The 14,121-nt window shown below is 47.7% G+C and overlaps 1 protein-coding gene across 9 annotated transcripts in view; it reads right to left on the bottom strand.

The window, feature by feature from the left end:
• Window positions 1–14,121, bottom strand: part of XYLB (xylulokinase) — a 139,231-nt gene that overhangs the window by 66,862 nt on the left and 58,248 nt on the right. Inside the window, exons 16-17 of one of the 9 annotated variants that reach the window (XR_014792462.1) lie at window positions 11,566–11,711; window positions 10,015–10,089 (exon numbers count right to left, since the gene is read on the bottom strand). The exons of 7 other annotated variants lie outside the window; for them this stretch is intronic. The gene's annotated coding sequence lies outside the window, so the exon portion shown is untranslated. The remainder of the gene's footprint in view (window positions 1–10,014; window positions 10,090–11,565; window positions 11,712–14,121) is intronic. One more of the 9 variants, XR_014792463.1, reaches the window with a different exon arrangement.

Raw genomic sequence — 14,121 nt, 5'->3', positions numbered from 1 at the left:
CAACATACCTGGCGAGTCCACGGGTCTTCGCGACATACTTGGGTCTCGATCCCACGCAGCAAGGAGTCTCCCACTACTACCACTCTTCTCTTCTTCTTCTTGTAGGCCTGGGTTTCATCGCCTCTGTTTGACTGACCTTCAGCCTCTTGCTCACTCTCATGCAGGTTCCCCTGTGATTCTTCCTCTGCAGGCTGTCCTCCAGTCTCATCTGCAAGTACCTGGAATCGGTTCCACAGCTCCACCGCTTCCACTGGTGCAGAGTGGCGTCTAGTTCTTCTTCTCCTAACTGTCACCCTTTTCCAAGGAGTATCCTCTACTCCATTTTTCTTCACCTCAGCATTTCCCACTGCCTCATCTTGCTGTTGCTCTTCAAGCTTCTGGTCTGCCCTTTGCTGCTGTAGTTCCCCCATTCTGTCCAAGAACTCTTCGTGTTCTCTTATTCCCCGGAGGGTTGACAGTCGCCGCTCCAGTCCACTTACTTTTTCCTCCAGCAGCGTGATCAACTTGCACTTGTTGCAGGTGTAGGCCATGTTGTTCTCAGGCAAGAAAACAAACATTGCACACACCTTGCAGGTCACCACCACTGGAGAGTCTTGTCCTTCCATAGCCTCTTCTCCCTTTTTGTGTCTAGCTTTGTGATTGTTCTAGACTAGCCTGTGCCTGCTCCTCTACTCAGTAGAGGTTAAAAGCAGAGTCCCACTGGTGTGGAAGTGTGTGTTACAAGACAAATAAATGAAAAAAAGTTAGTAAAAAAAAAAATAAAATAATAAAAAAAAAATGTTAGGGGCCTCCCCCTTGACCTCCCCTGCCGAACTCCCCTGGCCAACTCCTGTTTGCTCCCCCTGTTCGCTCGCTCTGTTCGCTCGCTCTCTGGGAGCTTGCCTGCTTCTGTAGTCCCTGGACCAGCTGGAGCAGCTTGCTCTGCTCTGCTCTGCTCAGCTGGGAGGCGGGAAACAGACTGAAGCTTCCCGCCCAGTCAGCTGCTGGGAGTACTCAGGCCACACCCCTCCAATTCAGTTGGAGCTCTCAGAAGCTCCTGGTGAGCTCACAGCCAGTCAGAAGGATAAAGGGCAGCGCCCTGGGCTTCCTGCAACCCACTTACCTCTTAGCCTCTGTCTCCTTTGTCTCCTTTGTCTCTTCAACCACTGCAACTCCCCTGGCCAACTCCTGTTTGCTCCCCCTGTTCGCTCGCTCTGTTCGCTCGCTCTCTGGGAGCTTGCCTGCTTCTGTAGTCCCTGGACCAGCTGGAGCAGCTTGCTCTGCTCTGCTCTGCTCAGCTGGGAGGCGGGAAACAGACTGAAGCTTCCCGCCCAGTCAGCTGCTGGGAGTACTCAGGCCACACCCCTCCAATTCAGTTGGAGCTCTCAGAAGCTCCTGGTGAGCTCACAGCCAGTCAGAAGGATAAAGGGCAGCGCCCTGGGCTTCCTGCAACCCACTTACCTCTTAGCCTCTGTCTCCTTTGTCTCCTTTGTCTCTTCAACCACTGCAACTCCCCTGGCCAACTCCTGTTTGCTCCCCCTGTTCGCTCGCTCTGTTCGCTCGCTCTCTGGGAGCTTGCCTGCTTCTGTAGTCCCTGGACCAGCTGGAGCAGCTTGCTCTGCTCTGCTCTGCTCAGCTGGGAGGCGGGAAACAGACTGAAGCTTCCCGCCCAGTCAGCTGCTGGGAGTACTCAGGCCACACCCCTCCAATTCAGTTGGAGCTCTCAGAAGCTCCTGTGAGCTCACAGCCAGTCAGAAGGATAAAGGGCAGCGCCCTGGGCTTCCTGCAACCCACTTACCTCTTAGCCTCTGTCTCCTTTGTCTCCTTTGTCTCTTCAACCACTGCAACTCCCCTGGCCAACTCCTGTTTGCTCCCCCTGTTCGCTCGCTCTGTTCGCTCGCTCTCTGGGAGCTTGCCTGCTTCTGTAGTCCCTGGACCAGCTGGAGCAGCTTGCTCTGCTCTGCTCTGCTCAGCTGGGAGGCGGGAAACAGACTGAAGCTTCCCGCCCAGTCAGCTGCTGGGAGTACTCAGGCCACACCCCTCCAATTCAGTTGGAGCTCTCAGAAGCTCCTGGTGAGCTCACAGCCAGTCAGAAGGATAAAGGGCAGCGCCCTGGGCTTCCTGCAACCCACTTACCTCTTAGCCTCTGTCTCCTTTGTCTCCTTTGTCTCTTCAACCACTGCAACTCCCCTGGCCAACTCCTGTTTGCTCCCCCTGTTCGCTCGCTCTGTTCGCTCGCTCTCTGGGAGCTTGCCTGCTTCTGTAGTCCCTGGACCAGCTGGAGCAGCTTGCTCTGCTCTGCTCTGCTCAGCTGGGAGGCGGGAAACAGACTGAAGCTTCCCGCCCAGTCAGCTGCTGGGAGTACTCAGGCCACACCCCTCCAATTCAGTTGGAGCTCTCAGAAGCTCCTGGTGAGCTCACAGCCAGTCAGAAGGATAAAGGGCAGCGCCCTGGGCTTCCTGCAACCCACTTACCTCTTAGCCTCTGTCTCCTTTGTCTCCTTTGTCTCTTCAACCACTGCAACTCCCCTGGCCAACTCCTGTTTGCTCCCCCTGTTCGCTCGCTCTGTTCGCTCGCTCTCTGGGAGCTTGCCTGCTTCTGTAGTCCCTGGACCAGCTGGAGCAGCTTGCTCTGCTCTGCTCTGCTCAGCTGGGAGGCGGGAAACAGACTGAAGCTTCCCGCCCAGTCAGCTGCTGGGAGTACTCAGGCCACACCCCTCCAATTCAGTTGGAGCTCTCAGAAGCTCCTGGTGAGCTCACAGCCAGTCAGAAGGATAAAGGGCAGCGCCCTGGGCTTCCTGCAACCCACTTACCTCTTAGCCTCTGTCTCCTTTGTCTCCTTTGTCTCTTCAACCACTGCAACTCCCCTGGCCAACTCCTGTTTGCTCCCCCTGTTCGCTCGCTCTGTTCGCTCGCTCTCTGGGAGCTTGCCTGCTTCTGTAGTCCCTGGACCAGCTGGAGCAGCTTGCTCTGCTCTGCTCTGCTCAGCTGGGAGGCGGGAAACAGACAGCTGGGAGGCGGGAAACAGACCAAGTCACCTCCCTTGTGGTCCGTGGGAATGCTGTAGACATCATATACCTCGACTTCAGCAAAGCTTTCGACAAAGTGCCCCATGATATCCTGATGAGCAAACTAGCTCAAAGTGGGCTAGATGAAACAACGATGCGGTGGATCCACAGTTGGCTACAGAATCGGACTCAAAGAGTGCTTATCAATGGGACCTTCTCAAACTGGGGAGAGGTAATGAGTGGGGTACCGCAGGGCTCGGTCCTGGGCCCAGTGCTCTTCAACATTTTTATTAATGACTTGGAGGAGGAGGTGCAGGGAATGCTGATCAAATTTGCAGATGACACAAAATTGGGCGGGATAGCTAATACTTTGGAAGACAGAAACAAAATTCAAAGTGATCTGGATAGACTGGAGCGCTGGGCAGAAAACAACAGAATGACATTTAATAGGGACAAATGCCAAGTTCTGCACCTAGGAAAAAGAAACCAAATGCACAGTTACAAGATGGGAGATACGTGGCTCAACCACACTACAAGCGAGAAGGATCTTGGAATTGTTGTCAATCACAAGCTGAAGATGATCCAGCAATGTGATGTTGCTGCAAAAAAGGCAAATGCTCTTTTGGGCCAGCTTGATTAATAACTGGCAAATAAGAGGGAGAAAACGTGGAGGCAGTGACAGACTTTGTCTTTCTAGGTGCAAAGATGACTGCAGATGCTGACTGCAGCCAGGAAATCAGAAGACATTTACTTCTTGGGAGGACAGCAATGACAAATCTTGATAAAATAGTGAAGAGCAGAGACATCACACTGACAACAAAGCTCCGCACAGTTCAAGCAATGGTATTCCCCACAGTAACCTATGGCTGCGAGAGCTGGACCATAAGGAAGGCTGAGCGAAGGAAGATAGATGCTTTTGAACTGTGGTGCTGAAGGAAAATTCTGAGAGTACCTTGGACTGCAAGAAGATCAAACCAGTCCATACTCCAGGAAATAAAGCCAGACTGCTCACTTGGGGGAAGGATATTAAAGGCAAAACGGAAGTACTTTGACCACATAATGAGAAGACAGGATACCCTGGAGAAGATGCTGATGCTAGGGAAAGTAGAAGGCAAAAGGAAGAGGGGCCGACCAAGGGCAAGATGGATGGATGATATTCTGGAGGTGACGGGCTCGACCTTGGGGGACCTGGGGGTGGCGACAGCCAACAGGAAGCTCTGGCGTGGACTGGTCCATGAAGTCACGAAGAGTTGGAAGTGACTGACCGAATAAACAACAAAAAAAATAGAAGCATAGCTTCCAGATCACGGGAAGTACTAGTTGCCCTCTACTCAGCACTGGTTAGGCCTCATCTGGAGTACTGTGTCCGGTTCTGGGCACCACATTTTAAGAAGGATGCAGACAAACTGGAGAAGGTTCAGAGGGGGGCAACAAAGATGATCAGGGGATTGGAAACAAAGCCCTATGAAGAGAGACTGAAAGAACTGGGCATGTTTAGCCTTGAGAAGAGAAGACTGAGGGGAGATATGATAGCACTCTTCAAGTACTTGAAAAGTTGTCACAGAGAGGAAGGCCAGCATCTCTTCTTGATCATCCCAGAGTGCAGGACATGGAATAATGGGCTCAAGTTACAGGAAGCCAGATTCCAGCTGAACATCAGGAAAAATGTCCTGACTGTTAGAGCAATACGACAATGGAACCAATTACCTAGGGAGGTGGTGGGCTCTCCCACACTGGAGGCATTCAAGATGAGGCTGGACAGCCATCTGTCAGGGATGCTCTGACTTGGGTTCCTGCATTGAGCAGGGGGTTGGACTCGATGGCCTTGTAGGCCCCTTCCAACCCTACTATTCTATGATTCTATGATTCTAAGGTGTCAGATAAACAGGGGTCTTTCGCATCTGCTTACCTGATGGTTTTAAGGGGAGATGGCAGGAACTTAGCCTGAAACCTTCCAAATGCAAAGCTTGTGTTCTGCCACTAAACTATGGTCCGTTCATCCTCCCACTTCTGCACAACAGTTAAAAGCACAGGTGCACTGTCCTATCCACTGAGTCACACTAGCACCTACATAAGAAACTCTTATAAATTGCATTCCGGATTGTGGAATGCTCTCCTGGCACCAACACTGTCATCTTTTCAGCACCAGGTTATGACTTTTCTCTACCCCCAGGCATTTGACAGCCTATGATGGGGCTTTTTAATATGAGGGTTTTTTTTTTAATCAGGTCCTAATATTTTATTGCCATTGTTTTTAGCTTTTTCAATTTATTTTAAATTTCTGTAAGTTGAAGGTTTTATATTATTTTTATTATGCTGTATTTTAGGGTTCTGATTTTTCGTATACCATCCAGAGAACTTTGGCTATTGGGTGGTACAGAAATAGGATGAATAAATGAATGAAACTGGTCTAACCATCATCACCTCTTCTTAGGGAATCCTAGGTTTCAAGTTCGGAGGGGGGATTAAGGATCATCAATCAGCATCTTCATCAAACTACAATTCCCAAGATTCTTCAGGAACAGCAGCAACAGCAACAACTACAAATGATATAAAACCAGTATATATCTGTAGTGCAGAAATATCATTTTACTTGCACTAATTTTAGTATACAATGTTGTCAGGCTCAGTTATCTGAAAAATAAGGTAAGGTATCTCTTTTCATCTTTTGCAACAAGAGACTGAAAAATCAACCAAACCCTTGTTTTACAGGAGTGACACTACTGAATCAACGCATTTCTAACATAAGGATGCTTTGCAATTAATATTTTATTTGAACTGAAACCCAAATGTCCCACTGAAGGAACTTTCATAGAATCATAGAACAGTAGGGTTGGAAGGGGCCTACAAGGCCATCGAGTCCAACCCCCTGCTCAATGCAGGAACGCCTCCAGCGTGGGAGAGCCCACCACCTCCCTAGGTAATTGGTTCCATTGTCGTATTGCTCTAACAGTCAGGAAGGTTTTCCTGATGTTCAGCAGGAATCTGGCTTCCTGTAACTTGAGCCCATTATTCCATGTCCTGCACTCTGGGATGATCAAGAAGAGATGCTGGCCTTCCTCTCTGTGACAACTTTTCAAGTACTTGAAGAGTGCTATCATATCTCCCCTCAGTCTTCTCTTCTCAAGGCTAAACATGCCCAGTTCTTTCAGTCTCTCTTCATAGGGCTTTGTTTCCAGTCCTCTGATCATCTTTGTTGCCCTCCTCTGAACCCTCTCCAGTTTATATGCATCCTTCTTAAAGTGTGGTGCCCAGAACTGGACACAGTACTCCAGATGAGGCCTAACCAGTGCTGAGTGGAGGGGAACTAGTACTTCCCGGGATTTGGAAGCTATGCTACTATTAATGCAGCCCAAAAGAGCATTTGCCTTTTTTGCAGCCACATCACATTGTTGGCTCATCTTCAGCTTGTGATCGACAACAATTCCAAGATCCTTCTCGCTTGTAGTGTTTTTCAGCCACGTATCCCCCATCTTGTAACTGTGCATTTGGTTTCTTTTTCCTAGGTGCAGAACTTGGCATTTCTCCCTATTAAATGTCATTCTGTTGTTTTCTGCCCAGCGTTCCAGTCTATCCAGATCACTTTGAATTTTGTTTCTGTCTTCCAAAGTATTAGCTATCCCGCCCAATTTGGTGTCACCTGCAAATCTGATCAGCATTCCCTGCACCTGGTTTTCCCCCAGAGTTCCTGTAACTGCTACTTTATCCACTAAGTCATCTCTGTTCATTAGGATCAAGTGAAGGATAGCCGATCCTCTAGTTCGTTCCTCTACTTTCTGTAGGAGGAAGTTATCCGCCACAGAAGTCAGAAATTTCCTGGAGGGGCCACGTTTTGCAGAATTTGTCTCCCAACAAATATCGGGGAAATTGAAGTCCCCCATTACTACTACATTACAACACCTTCTAGAACTAACACCAAAAAAAGATGTCCTCTGCATCATAGGGGATTGGAATGCTAAATTAGGAAGTCAAGAAATCACCGGGGTAACAGGCAGGCATGGCCTTGGTGTACAAAATGAAGCAGGACAAAAGCTAATAGAGTTTTGCCAAGAGAACACGCTGATCATAGCAAACACTCTTTTCCAACAGCACAAGAGACGACTCTACACATAGACATCACCAGATGGTCAATACTGAAATCAGACTGATTATGTCCTTTGCAGCCAAAGATGGAGAAGCTCTATACAGTCAGTAAAAACAAGACCTGGAGCTGACTGTGGCTCAGATCATGAGCTTCTTGTTGCAAAATTTCGGCTGAAATTGAAGAATGTAGGGAAAACCACTAAACCATTCAGGTATGACCTAAATCATATCCCTGATGAATATACAGTGGAGGTGAGGAATAGATTTCAGGGATTAGACCTGATAGACAGAGTGCCTGAGGAACTATGGACGGAGGTCCGTAACATTGTTCAGGAGGCAGCAACTCAATCCATCCCAAAGAAAAAGAAATGCAAGAAAGCCAAGTGGCTGTCTGATGAAGCTTTACAAGTAGCTGAGGAAAGAAGGGAAGCGAAAAGCAAGGGAGAGAGGGGAAGATATATCCAACTGAATGCAGAGTTCCAGAAAATAGCAAGGAGAGACCAGAAGGCCTTCTTCAATGAACAATGCAAAGAAATCGAGGAAAACAACAGAATGGGAAAGACGAGATCTCTTCAAAAAAATTGGAGATCTCAAGGGAATGTTTTGTGCAAAGACAGGCATGATAAAGGACAAAGAAGGCAGGGACCTAACAGAAGCAGATGAGATTAAGAAGAGGTGGCAAGAATACACAGAAGAACTATACAGGAAAGATCTGAATGTCCCTGTTAGCCATGATAGTGCGGTCACTGAACTTGAGCCGAACATCCTAGAGGGTGAAGTCAAGTGGGCCTTAGGAAGCATTAGTAACAACAAAGCTAGCGGAGATGACAGTATTCCAGCTGAGCTATTTCAAATCCTAAAAGATGATGCTGTTAAAGTGCTGCATTCAATATGCCAACAAATTTGGAACACTCAATAATGGCCGCAAGACTGGAAAAGGTCAGTTTACATTCCAATTCCAAAGAAGGGCAACGCCAAAGAGTGTTCAAACTACCGCACAATTGCGCTCATTTCACATGCCAGCAAGGTGATGCTGAAAATCCTACAAGCTAGGCTTCAGCAGTATGTGAACCGAGAACTACCGGAAGTACAAGCGGGGTTTCGAAGAGGCAGAGGAACTAGAGATCAAATCACCAACTTTCGCTGGATCATGGAGAAAGCAAGAGAATTCCAGAAAAACGTCTATTTCTGCTTCATTGACTACGCTAAAGCCTTTGATTGTGTGGATCACAACAAACTGTGGCAAATTCTTAAAGTAATGGGAGTACCAGACCACCATACCTGTCTCCTGAGAAACCTATACGAGGGTCAAGAAGCAACAGTAAGAACCAGACATGGAACAACCGAGTGGTTCAAAATTGGGAAAGGAGTACGACAAGGCTGCATATTGTCACCCTGCTTGTTTAACTTATATGCAGAGTACATCATGAGAAACGCCGGGTTGGATGAATCACAGGTCGGAATTAAGATTGCTGGGAGAATTATCAACAACCTCCGATATGCAGATGATACCACCCTAATGGCAGAAAGCGAAGAGGATCTCAAGAGCCTCTTGTTGAGGGTGAAAGAGGAGAGTGAAAAAGTTGGTTTGAAACTCAACATTAAAAAAATGAAGATCATGGCATCTGGCCCCATCACTTCCTGGCATATAGAAGGGGAAGAATTGGAAGCAGTGACAGATTTTACTTTCTTGGGCGCCAAGATCACCGCAGATGGTGACTGTAACCATGAAATTAAAGGGCATTTGCTCCCTGGGAGGAAAGCTATGGCAAACCTAGACAGCATAGTAAAAAGCAGAGACATCACCTTGCCGACAAAGGTCCGTCTAATCAAAGCTATGGTTTCCCAGTAGCAACATATGGCTGTGAGAGCTGGACTATAAGGAAGGCTGAGCGCCGAAGAATTGATGCTTTCGAACTGTGGTGCTGGAGAAGACTCTTACGAGTCCCCTGGACTGCAAGGAGGTCAAATCAGTCCATCCTAAAGGAAATCAACCCTGAGTGCTCATTGGAAGGACAGATCCTGAAGCTGAAATATTTTGGCCACCTAATGCGAAGAGAAAACTCTCTGGAAAAGACCCTGATGCTGGGAAAGATTGAAGGCAAAAGGAGAAGGGGATGGCAGAGGACGAGATGGCTAGATAGTATCACCAATGCAATGAATATGTACTTGAGCACACTCCGGGAGAGAACGCAGGACAGGAAGGCCTGGCGTGCTATGGTCCATGGGGTCACGAAGAGTCGGACACGACTGAACAACAACAATTACTACTACATCATGCTTCCTTAAAACATTGGCTATTTGCTTTTCAAAAGTTTCACCCTCGTCTTCTCCTTGATTGGGTGGCCAGTAGTAGACTCCGACCAGCAGGTTCCTTTTATTCTTTGCTCCATTTATTTTGATCCAGATGCTCTCGATGGGGCTATCAAGCTCATCCTCCTGTATTTCTGTGCAGAGATATGTATTTTTCACATACAGTGCAACCCCACCTCCCTTTCTGTTCCTCCTGTTCTTTTTGAACAAGTTATATCCTTCAACTGCTGTATTCCAGTCATGAGAGTCATCCCACCAAGTCTCAGTTACACCTAACAAGTCATAATTTCCCTCCTGTATTAAGAGTTCAAGTTCGTTCTGTTTGTTTCCCATACTCTGGGCATTAGTATAGGAACTTTAAATTAGGAACTTTAAACTGCAGCTACACCCATAAACATTTTTGAAATGAAAAGGGGATTTTCAAGGGGTACCTAGGGACGTCAGAGAATTCCGCACGAATTTTAAATGGGGCCGGATTCTGACAAATCCTGCTCAGAACGGAGCAGCCCGGTCGGACCGGAGCTCACACAGACCCCCTTTTTTTTTTGTCCACCGAATCGTGGATTTTACGAAAACAATTACGAAAATAAATCCGTAAATCGGAAATGGAAGAAGAACGTGAATGGCTTTACCCATTTTACGAGCTTTCTTTCGCTGGGGCTGAGTCATGAAGTCCATGGAAATCCTCCATCTTTTCTGTTTATTGTCTGTGGAGGTGAGGTCAGATGAGGTGTCAGGCCAGGTCAGGTGACCAGAAGTTACATGGGGAATCCCCGCGAAGGGCTTTACCCTTTTTACGAAAATAAATAGGCATTTTCCCTATGACCTGAGGCTTACGGAGACCGACGGTAGGTGCGCGGAAAGGATTTTTCAGTGGCACTTATGGAATTATTTATGTAAGTTTGGGGAGCCGGGAAGAAAATGGGGGAATCTGAGGCATGTGGACGGCGGAATGGGGCAGCCCTCGGCTCAGCGGAATCCTCGCGAGCAGAACCGCTCCGCGCGGATTCCCCACTGGAGCAGAAGGTGGGGAATCTATACATCCCTGTGGTACCACACCACATACGGGGGTGGGGGGTGGCTATTCACTGCCACTGTGTTTTCCCTTTGCTGCTGCTTCTACAGTACCATTTTCTTCTCCCTCACTACATGATCCCACCCAATCAGAGATCATCTAGGGACAGAAAACAAATGAAGCCACATCGCTGAGGCAATCAGGCAACACTCCCTGCCTTCCAATACTGCACTATGGTGGTTTTATTGCCCACTTTCACAGCACTACAAGACAGGGAGCGTCACACAGATGCCTCTGCAACATGGGGATAGTTGGACAATGAAGCCAACACAACACAGCAAGACAGGGAGGATCGCCTGGTTGTTTCAGAAATGTGGGGACATTTTCCCTGTCATCTTACCTTCTTGCAAGGGTGGGCAATCCAGCCACTGCAGCACAGTGCAGGAGGCAAGGAGTACTTCCTGGTTATCTTGACAATGCAGGGACACCCTCCCTCCCCCACAACCATCCCCCACCCCCATGCACAATGAGCAAATGCCTTTGCTTCTATTAGCACATCCCCTGAAAAGTCAGCCCAAACTGGAGCTCTTTTTTAGGAGGCAAAAGCTTTCATGAAACACAACCCCCAACCACTACCACTATCCCATATTTTGTTGCAGCTCTATTTAAAACCATTAATTATTTGCCAATTGGCAAAATTCTGGGGAAGTCTTCCGGAACCGACTACTAAGTCCGACTACAGAGGAGTTCACAGCATCTACCCAGATAGTCCCTTCCAGGGACGCCGCCCATCCTGTTGCCACCTCCACCCTGCTCTGTGAGAGGGCGGAAACATTATCCTGGAGATGCGTGATGATTTCATTGCTGGATCCAGCCCATTCTGCTGCCACTGACCAGCCCCAGTATGGCTGAGCAATGGCTGCAATCCTGTGGCAGAGGAGAGAGCTGCTTTTGGGGGGCCTGGGTAACAGAATCTTGATTCTCTCTTCCTCCAGCTCGGGGGTAAGTATGGGGCCATACAGTTGCAGCAGCTCCGCAGACAGCCCCATGACCATGTGAAATGCTTTGAAGATTTGAAATATGCTACATAATGCTAGGACACATGTATAGTACAGGACACACATGTATAGTACTGCTTATGTATTGTGCCTATGCTTAGAAACCTCACCTTATGCAACTATCTTATACAGAGTTAGGCCGCTGGTCCATCTAGCCCAATAGTCTTGGGTGGTGGTTCTCAAACTTTTCTTTCCATAGACTGCTTGAAAATTACTGGAGGTCTCAGTGAACGATTTAAACTTTGTAGTTGTTGTTCTGCAAATCAAAGACAACTCATACATAACTCATATTTTAATTTTTAAAAATTCGCCGGCACCCAACACCATCATAAAAAAACAAAGCCATATTATGCAAATCACGGGTCCTAGGCCAGGCTACTGGGAATGGTCCCTTTAACTGGCAATTTTTTAGGGAAAAACAAGTAGACTGCACCAGGACCATATTATGAAAATCATGGACCCTTGGGCCAAGGCCTTGTTAGCCTGTTCAATGTGTTCCTAGTCAAAACAGCCTTAATCTCTATCATCAGAAAACAGCCTCAATCTCTATCATCAGAAAAAACCAACCAAGTGCAGGGCCAAGTTTAGATGTTCTCAACTGTTCTGCAACCTTTCCACAGATGACCTGAATGGAGCTCACAGACCACCAGTGGTCCATGGGCCACAGTTTGAGAACCTCTGGTCTACACTAAGTAGTAGCAGTTTTCCAAAGTCCCAAGCAGAGCTCTTTTCTGCTATCCTGCTACCCAAGCTTCTCTCAGCTAGAGATGCTGGGGACTGAACCTAAGACCTTCTGCATGCATGCCTACCACTGAAGCTACAGGCTCTTCATAGAAGTACCTGCCACTAAGGGGATTTTGTGCTTCCATGGCTGCAAAATGAATTCAAGAGGAGGCAAAACATTTCCAGGTCTCTGCTCATGTATAGTATTTTGCAAGCGAACAAAATGATGCTATATGTCTGTGCCATTGAGAGATGACTAGGTATATACTCAATAATCAGTTCCCACATTCAAATTGCAACATTCAAAATAGCCCTGAGATTCATTTCTTTAAAAGCCACTTTTTTGTTTCACTTCCCCAACTCAATGCCAGGGTATACTCAATGCCAATTGGGCCTGAAGTGTGTCTTTTAAAAAAATTAAGCCTCTGATTTGGATGTCTCTCCACCCACCAATTTATGCCCATCAGAGTCAAGACTGGAGGGGTGCTGAGCAGCGTTAGTACGTCCTCTCCTTGCAAAGAAATGGCCAGCAACATCACCCCAAGGAAGAGAGTAAGGATGCATTGGGATTCCCTGATGCAGACTATACTACTCTTCCAGGAGAATGCCAGAGGCATCACCATTGCCTGGAAAGCACAATCCTATCCCTGAGCCTTGATTGGCTAAGCAAAAGGGGGCGGGTGTCACTGGAAGGCAATGTTAACAGGGCTATCCTACAATTGCGGGAAAGATCCCTGCCTATTTTGGGGAAAACTGATCCAGAAAGAAAGAAATATGTACGTGAGAGAGAGAGAATACACACACACACACACACACACACAGTGTAAGGATCAAGCGTCTCACCAGTTTTCATGGAGTGAATATCACAAATGTGTTTTTTCATTTCTGTCCATATTCACCCTTATCAGTCAATTCCAACTTCAGATGCTGGGATGAACTTTCACCAGAGCTTTGCATCAGCATCAACAGGAATAATCACACATTTAGTAACTAGCTTGATGGACTCCATCTGGAGCACAAATATTCCGAGCCCTTGATAAATGTAATGGAACTATTTAAATCTGAAGTGCTCTTTTAATATGAAAAGATCACTCGAGCAGTTCCGGTCTTTCATTACACAGACCTAGAAACCAAGTTTAGCCTTAATGTGAAAACTAAACAAAGTTTGCTTTCGGCGGGGGGGGGGGGGGGGGACACACAATAAATGCAGTCTTGATTGATCTAGTTCTGCATGGTGTGCAACGAGGGTTGCTTAGAGGTTCTTCACAGAGCTGCAGTTCCACAATGTGGTCCTCAGCAATGAGCCACCTCTCATCCTCTACATTCAAACTGATAATGGACAGGGTTAGGCCAGGAGTGTAGGCAGCCATACCCAAATCTAGACTCAGGATGTTTTCCAGCCCAAGATCCTTGCTGTTCCCTCCTAGAAACATAACAAGGGGCCTGAGGTAGAGCGGGGGGGGGGGGGGGGTGGCGGCCCTCCAGAGGCTGTTGGACTGCAGCCCCCATCAGCCCGAGCCAGCATAGCCAGTGGTGACAGATGTTGAGAGCTGCACTCCAACAACACCGGGAGGGCCACACCCTCCCCACCCCTGAGCTGGAGGCTGGAGTGCAGGGAACAGAAGATAGTGCTCTGTTGACCAAGCAAGGGCTGAAAACCAGGTTCCTGTTCTCTATACCATATCTAGTGGCCAATCCAGTGGCTTCATACTGCTAACTAATTGCAGGGGCTGGTATTATTCACCCCTCCTTCTGTCTATGCCTTAAAGAAGGTCTGATGCAGGATCATATACAGTCCTAGGGCTCCTCCACACCAGGCTTTTTATCCCGCAACTTTACCGGGGCTTCTGCTTCTGGATTCTTTGCAGGATTAAGACTGGCTCCTTCACACGCGCTTCCTCTTTTTTTCCCCTGGGGACTGCCTTTATCTGCAAGTTCTATAT

This window comes from Heloderma suspectum, chromosome 5 (assembly GCF_057233095.1).
Source record: "Heloderma suspectum isolate Gila_16-S chromosome 5, 16-S_ref, whole genome shotgun sequence".
NCBI lineage: Eukaryota > Metazoa > Chordata > Lepidosauria > Squamata > Helodermatidae > Heloderma > Heloderma suspectum.
Note: the sequence above shows the minus strand (reverse complement) of the source record. Positions and strands in the feature narration are given on the sequence as shown.